Raw genomic sequence first — 8,442 nt, 5'->3', positions numbered from 1 at the left:
ATACTGCTTTCCAAATTGGCTGCACCAATTTGCAGTCCCACCAGCAGTGTATGAGTGTATCTTTTTCCCCGCATCCTCACCAGGACCTATTGTTTGAATTCATAATGGCTGCCATTCTTGTTGAAGTGAGATGGTATCTTAGAGTAGTTTTAATTTGCATTTCTCTGATTGCTAGAGATGGTGAGCATTTTTCATGTATTTGTTGATTGTATATCCTCTTCTGAGAAGTGTCTGTTCAAGTCTTTGGCCCATTTGTTTATTGGGTTATTTGTTTTTTGTTTGTTTGTTTGTTTTTGATGTTTAACTTTTTTAGTTCTTTGTAAACTCTAGAGATTAGAGCTCTATCTGATGTTTGAGGGGTAAAAAATTGTTCCTAGGATGTAGGTTCCCTATTCACCTCACATATTATTTCTCTTGCTGAGAAAAAAACTTTTCAGTTTGAATTTGTCCCATTTGTTGATTCTTCGTTTTAACACTTGTGCTATAGGTGTCTTATTAAGGAATTTTGGGCCTGCCCCCACATGATGAAGATTAGGGCCAACTTTATCTTCTATTAGACACAGAGTCTCTGGTTTGATTCCTAGCTCCTTGATCCATTTTGAGTTGATTTTTGTGCATGGTGAGAGAAAGGGATTCAATTTCATTTTGTTGCATATGGATTTCCAGTTCTCCCAGCACCATTTGTTTTTTTAAAAATATTTATATACTTATTTTTTAGTTATCGGCAGACACAACATCTTTGTTTGTATGTGGTGCTGAGGATTGAACCCGGGCCGTACGCATGCCAGGCGAGCACACTACACATGAGCCACATCCCCAGCCCGTCCCAGCACCATTTGTTGAAGATGCTATCCTTTCTCCACTGCATGTATTTAGCACCTTTGTCTAATATAACGTAGTTGTAATTTTGTGGGTTTGTCTCTGTGTCCTCTATTCAGTACCATTGGTCTACCAGCCTGTTTTGGTGCCAGTACCATGTTGTTTTTGTTACTATTGCTCTGTAGTATAGTTTAAAATCTGGAATAGCAATACCACCAGTTTCATCCTGCTTAGAATTACTTTAGCTATTCTGGGTCTCTTATTTTTCCAGATGAATTTCATGATTTCTTTTTCTATTTCTGCAAGGAATGTCATTGGGATTTTGATGGCAATTGCATTGAATCTGTAAAGTGCTTTTGGTAATATGGCCATTTTAATAATATTAATTCTACCAATCCATGAGCAAGGTAAATCCTTCCATCTTCTAAGGTCTTCTTCTATTTCTTTCTTCAGGGTTCTGTGGTTTTCATTGTGTAGATCTTTCACCTCTTTTGTTAGGTTGATTCCCAGGGTTTTTTGTTGTTTTTTGTTTGTTTTGTTTTGTTTTTGAGGATATTGTGAATAGAGTAGTTATCCTCTTTTCCATTTCAGAGAATTTGTCATGGATATATAGGGATGCCTTTGATTTATTGGTATTGATTTTATATCCTGCCACTTTGCTGAATTCATTTACTAGTTCTAGAAATTTCTTGGTTGAACTTTTTGGGTCTGCTAGGTATAGGATCATGTCATCAGCAAATAGTGCTAATTTAAGTTCTTCTTTTCCTATGTTTATGCCTTTAATTTCTTTCATCTGTCTAATTGCTCTGGCTAGTGCTTCAAGAACTATGTTGCATAGAAGTGGTGAGAGAAGGCATCCCTGTCTTGTTCCAGATTTTAAAGGGAATGCCTTCAATTTTTCTCCATTTAGAATGATGCTGGCCTGAGGCTTAGTGTATATAGCTTTTACCATGTTGAGGTAATTTCCTGTTATCCCTAATTTTTCTAAATTAGGGATGCTGAATTTTGTCAAATGCTTTTTCAGCATCTATCAAGATGATCATATGGTTCTTATCTTTAAGTCTATTGATGTGGTGAATTACATTTATTGATTTCCATATATTGAACCAGCTTTGTGTCCCAAGGATGAATCCCACTTGGTCATGGTGCACGAACTTTTTGATATGTTTTTGTATCTGATTTGCCAAAATTTGATTGAGGATTTTTGCATCTATATTCATTAGGGATATTGGTCTGAAGTTTTCTTTCTTTGAGGTGTCTTTATCTGGTTTTGGAATCAGAGTGGTGTTGGCCTCGTAGAATGAATTTGGAAGTACTCCCTCTTTTTCTATCTCCTGAAATAGATTGAAGAGTATTGGTATTAGTTCTTCTTTAAAGTTTTTGTAAAACTCTGCTGTATATCCATCCGGTCCTGGGCTTTTCTTGGTTGGTAGTTTTTTGATGGCTTCTTCTATTTCCTCACTTGATATTGGTCTGTTTAGGTTGATTATATCATCCTGACTCAATCTGGGTAGCTCATATGCCTTAAGGAATTTATCGATGCCTTCACTATCCTCTATTTTATTAAGAGTATAGGGTTTCAAAATAATTTCTAATTATCTTCTGTATTTCTGAAGTGTCTGTTGTGATGTTGCCTTTTTCATCCCATAAGCTAGTAATTTGGGTTCTCTATTTCTCTTTGTTAGCATGGCTAGTGGTCTATCAATCTTATTTATTTTTTCAAAGAACCAACTTTTAGTTTTGTCAATTTTTTCGATTGTTTCTTTTGTTTTGATTTCATTGATTTCAGCTCTGATTTTAATTATTTTTGCCTTCTACTGTATTTGTTGCTGATTTGTTCTTCTTTTTCTAGGGCTTCGAGGTGTAGTGTGAGGTCATTTATTTGTTGGCTTTTCCTTCTTTTAAGGAATAAATTCCATGAAATGAATTTTCCTCTTAGTACTGCTTTCATAGTGTCCCAGAGATTTCAATATGTTGTGTCTGAGTTTTCATTTACCTCTAAGAATTTTTAAATTTCCTCTTGGATGTCTTCTATAACCCTTTGTTCATTCAGTAGCATATTGTTTATTCTCCATGTGATGTAGGAATTTTTCTTTTTTATTTTATCATTGGTTTCCAATTTCATTCCATTATGATCAGATAAAATGCATTGTAGTATCTGTGCTCCTTTGTATTTGATAAAATTTACCCTGTGGCACAATATATGATCCATTTTGAGAAGGATCCATGTGCTGCTGAGAAGAAAGTATCGTTGGGTGGTATATTCTGTATATGTCAATTAAGTCTAAATTATTAATTGTATTATTGAGCTCTATAGTTTCTTTATTCAACTTTTGTTTGGAAGATCTGTCCAGTGGTTAGAGAGGTGTGTTAAAATCTCCCATGATTATTGTGTTGTGGTCTATTTGACTCTTGAACTTGAGAAGAGTTTGTTTGATGAACGTAGCTGCACCATTGTTTGGAGCATATATTACTGATCGTTAAGTCTTGTTGGTGTATGGTTCCCTTGAGCAGTATGTAGTATCCTTGTTTATCCCTTTTGATTAACTTTGGCTTGAAGTCTATTTTATTGTATACAGTATGGACACCCCTGCTTGCTTCTGAGGTCCGTATGAGTGATATGATTTTTCCCAACCTTTCACCTTCAGTCTGTGTATGTCTTTTCCTATCAGATGAGTCTTGTGTAGGCAGCATATTGTTGGATCTTTTTTTTTTAAATCCAGTCTACTAGCCTATATCTTTTGATTGGTGCATTTAAGCCATTAATATTTAGGGTTACTATTGAGATATGGTTTGTACTTTCAGCCATATTTGTTTGTTTATGTTACTTAACATGATTTATTTTTCCTCTTAGATTAGTTTTCCCTTTACTGTACTACCTCCTGCTATTGGTTTTCATTGTTATTTTTCATTTCCTCTTCTTGTAATGTTTCGCCAAGGATGTTTTGAAGAGCTGGTTTTCTAGCTGCAAATTCTTTTAACTTTTGTTTATCGTGGAATATTTTTATTTCATCTTCAATCCTGAAGCTTAATTTCTCTGGATACACGATTCTTGGTTGGAACCCATTTTCTTTCAGCGTTTGAAATATGTTGTTCCAGGATTTTCTAGCTTTCAGAGTCTGTGTTGAAAGATCAGCCATTATCCTGATTGGTTTACCCCTAAATGTAATCTGCATCCTCTTTCTTGTGGCTTTTAAGATTCTCTCCTTATTCTGTATGTTGGGCATCTTCATTATAATGTGTCTTGGTGTGGATCTCTTATGATTTTGTACATTCGGTATCTTGTAGGCTTCTAGGATTTGGATTTCTGTTTCATTCTTTATGTCTGGGAAGTTTTCTAGTATTATTTCATTGAACAGATTGCTCATTCCTTTGGTTTGGACCTCTATACCTTCTTGTATCCCAATCACTCTTTTCAGTTTGGTCTCTTTATGTTATCCCATATTTCTTGGATGTTCTGATCATGATTTCTTAACATTCTCACTGAGCTGTCTATGTTCTTCTTTTCAAGTTGAAATACTTTGTCTTCGTTGTCTGATGTTCTGTCTTCTAAGTGTTCTACTCTGCTGGTAATACTCTCATTTGAGGTTTTAATTTGGTTTATTGTTTCCTTCATTTCCAGGATTTCTGTTTTGTTTTGTTTTTTTAATATATCCTCTATCTCCCTGTAGAGTTGATCTTTTGCTTCTTGGATTTGTTTATGTAATTCATTGTCAAAGTGGTCTTTCATTGTCTGATTTTGCTGTCTAATGTGTTCCTTAAGACCCCAGATCATCTGAAGCATGTATATCCTGAACTCTTTATCTGATATTCCATCTGCTGCAGATATTACCTCTTCTAATGTTAAATTGACCTGCATTATTTGTGGTCCTTTCTTTCCTTGTCTTTTCAGACTGCTCATGTTTCTTTCTAGCTTTGTGAAACTGTTGTGTTACTGGTTTTTCATTTATTCATTTATATTCCTCTTGTATAGCTCCAAAATTCCTCGTTTGTGGAGAAAGACAATGTTAACAGTTCCCAACATCAACAGTACATTGTCTGGGCTGGGGATGTGGCTCAAGTGGTAGCGCGCTCGCCTGGCATGCGTGCAGCCCGGGTTCGATCCTCAGCACCACATACAGACAAAGATGTTGTGTCCGCCAAATACTAAAAAATATATATTAAAATTCTCTCTCTCCCTCTTTCTCACTCTTTAAAAAAAAACAGTACATTATCTAAGCACAAGTTTTCATTATTAACACATTTATAGTTAGAATCTAAGTCTTCAGATATTGGGTTTCAATTATTATTTTAAAATATAGTCATTAGTTTCATAAAAGGCGTACCATATCTGGTGGCATATAGAAAACTGAATTTCAGACAAAGGATGTTATACTTAGGGGGAAAGGAGTGAGGGTATGAGGTTAATCTAACTTAGCAACTTTGGAGAACTCTAACCAATAGACTGGTAATTTATGGAAAATTAAAGGCATTCTGTTCATTTCCAACTTAAAAAAAATGTGTTGCCTCTTTTCAATTGCCCACTTAAGTGAGCCATGAAGAATTTGTGCATTTGAGACTAACATTTGGTGAATAGGGAATCGAATGACAGAAAGAGCATGAGTGCAGACCTGCTCAATCTATAGATTCTACCTCCTATTGGTATTTAGAAAGTTACCCTACGTATAGATAGCAAAAGTTAGGGGGTTGAAAGTGGGATAGAGGGAGTTAGAATGAAGAAAAAAAATAAAAATAACAAGGAAGAAAAGAGAAAAAAGAAAGTAAGGAAGAAAAAAGAAAAAATGGGGGGAGGTGGGGCATATGGAATTCCTCTATATTATATTATTTTGGTGATTCAGTTGTTCATGCACAGTTCTTGGTTTCACATATGTTGAGGTTGTGAAAGAGAGAAGAGAGCAAAAAAAAAAAAAAAAGTCTGTCAAAACTCTCTTTTCCTTTCTTCCAGTAGGTGGCGTTGTCTATTCCTGGCTTGAGCCTCTGTGTTCAGGATGGTGGATGTAGCCAGTGTGAAAGGACATGAGCTTCCACCTGTAGCCTCCCTACTCTAGTCTCTGACATGGAAACCAGGTGCCTGTACAGTTGTTGTTTTGCGTTGATAGCTACACCCCCCAAAAGGTTGTGGGAAATATTTTGAGTTATGGCAGCTAAGGGTGGGGGAATTGGAAACCGAGTACCTGGATCAGCCGCAGAACCATGCTGGAAGCCACACCCCCTTTGATGGGTTTTAAGGGTTGATGGGGTCCTCCGGACTAGTGCGCAGGGCGGGCTTCCTCCTCTGGTCTGAGCTTTAGACTCTTAAAAGAGAAAGCAATTTGTTTCTTGTCAGGCTGCACAGTCTCCAAGTACTCTTGGCCTGGCCAGCCAGCTGTTCTAATGACCTGGTATTCTCAGGAACACAGAACAAGTGGCTTTACCAATAGCTGAGGAACTAATTCACGTGACCTGGCAAAACAGACGTGAAAACAACAGTATTGCAACTCAGTAAACTTGACTGATAAGATCTGCCAGGGCCAAAGGACAGGGTTAAGATGGGCAATGTCTGCACTCATGCTCTTTCTGTCATTCAATTCCTTATTCACCAAATGTTAGTCTCAAATGCACAAATTCTTCATAGCTCACTTAAGTGGGCAATTGAAAAGAGGCAACACTTTTTTTTTTTTTTTTTTTTTTTTAGTTGGAGATGGACAGAATGCCTTTATTTTAATTGTGTGGGGTGTTTTTTTTTTTTTTTTTTTTTAGTTGTAGATGGACACAATACCTTTATTTTATTTATTTTTATGTGGTGCTGAGGATCAAACCCAGCACCTCACATGTGCTAGGCAAGCACTCCACCGCTGAGCCACAACCCTAGCCCCTTATTTGTTTATTTTTATGTGGTGCAAAGGATTGAACCCAGGGCCTCACACATGCTAGGCAAGTGCTCTGCCACTGAGTACAGCCCCAGCTCTGGTGTGTTTTTAAAAAAGAAATAATCTTTCTAATGCTTCCATTAACAGTAACAATCCTTCCTCCCAAGGGCTTATATTTCCTCTCTTGCCAATCCTGATTTTACGTTTTACCAGTTTCCTAAGGTCTCCATCTTCTCCTTCAGCTCTACCAACAATAGTATCTAACTGTCCTCCCTCTGGACACTATGGGCTTCAAGAAAAGTTATATTCATGATATTGTATGGGAATAAAGGAACAGGGAGGATTACAGCAATCCCATTTGAAAGGATAAAAATAGCAATAATAAGGTACATTGATTGCTTAGTGGAGACTTAAACACTCAATTATAAATATATAATTTATAATTTAAAACAATTAGGAGACCAAAAAAGAAACAGAAGATTTGAAATGCACTATTAAACAGTTAAACCTGTGCAGAAACACACAGCAACACCAGTGTAAAACGTGCACATGAAACATTGTCTGGGAGAACATATGTTAGACCACACCAAGAAGTCTAAATAAATAAAGGTTTGGGTTTTTTTTTTTGGTTTTTGAGAGAGGAGAGAGAGAGAGAATTTTTAATATTTATTTTTTAGTTCTTGGCAGACACAACATCTTTGTTGGTATGTGGTGCTGAGGATAAAACCCGGGCCGCACACATGCCAGGCGAGCGCGCTACCGCTTGAGCCACATCCCCAGCCCATAAATAAAGGTTAAAGTCATTCAAATTATCTTCTATAACTAGAAGTTAATAAGGAGATAAATGAGAAGATTCACACACATGTGAAAATGAAATGTTCTTTTAAACCCAAAAGTTCAAAGGAAATCATAAGGGAAATTGGAAAACACTTTTGAGGTGAATAAAAAGAATGTAGCTAAAGCAGTACTGGGAAGGAAATTTATAAATGAAAACATTTTAAAAATGGAGCTCAGATCAATAACCTAGCCATGGTGGGCACAGTGGCACACATCTGTAATCCCAGCAGCTCAGGAGGCTGAGGCAGGAGGATCATGAGTTCAAAGCCAGCCTCAGCAACAGCGAGGTGCTAAGCAACTCAGTGAGACCCTGTCTCTAAATAAAATACAAAATAGGGGGCTAGGTTGTGGCTAGAGGTAGAGCACTCGCGTACTACACATGAGGCACTGGGTTCTATCCTCAGCACCACATAAAAATAAAGATATTGTGTCCACCTATAACTAAAAAATAAATATTTTTAAAAATACAAAATAGGGTTGGGGATGTGGCTCAGTGGTTGAGTGCCCCTGAGTTCAATCCCTGGTACCAAATAAATAAATATATAACCTAGCTGTACACACCTAAGGAACTAGGGAAATGAGTGTGAACTAAAACCAAAACTTATAGAAGGAAGGAAATAATAGATCTTGGAATGGAGATAAGCAAAATGCCAAGTAGAATCAACAAAACAGAAAGTTTGTTGTTTGAAAACATCAACAGAACTGACAAACCGTTAGGTAGCCTGATCAAGAGAAAAAGGTTATTAAAATCAGAACTGAAGGGCTGGGGTTGCGACTCTGGCAGAGTGCTTCACATGTATGAGGCACTGGGTTCAATCCTCAGTATCACATAAAAACAAACAAAATAAAGATATTATGCCCTCTATAACTAAAAAAATTAAATATATTTTAAAAATCAGAACTGAAAATGGGAATTCAGAAATAAAAGTCATATAAG

Source organism: Ictidomys tridecemlineatus, chromosome 13 (genome assembly GCF_052094955.1).
Source record: "Ictidomys tridecemlineatus isolate mIctTri1 chromosome 13, mIctTri1.hap1, whole genome shotgun sequence".
In the NCBI taxonomy this organism is placed as follows: Eukaryota; Metazoa; Chordata; class Mammalia; order Rodentia; family Sciuridae; genus Ictidomys; species Ictidomys tridecemlineatus.
This window is presented reverse-complemented; position numbering follows the sequence as displayed.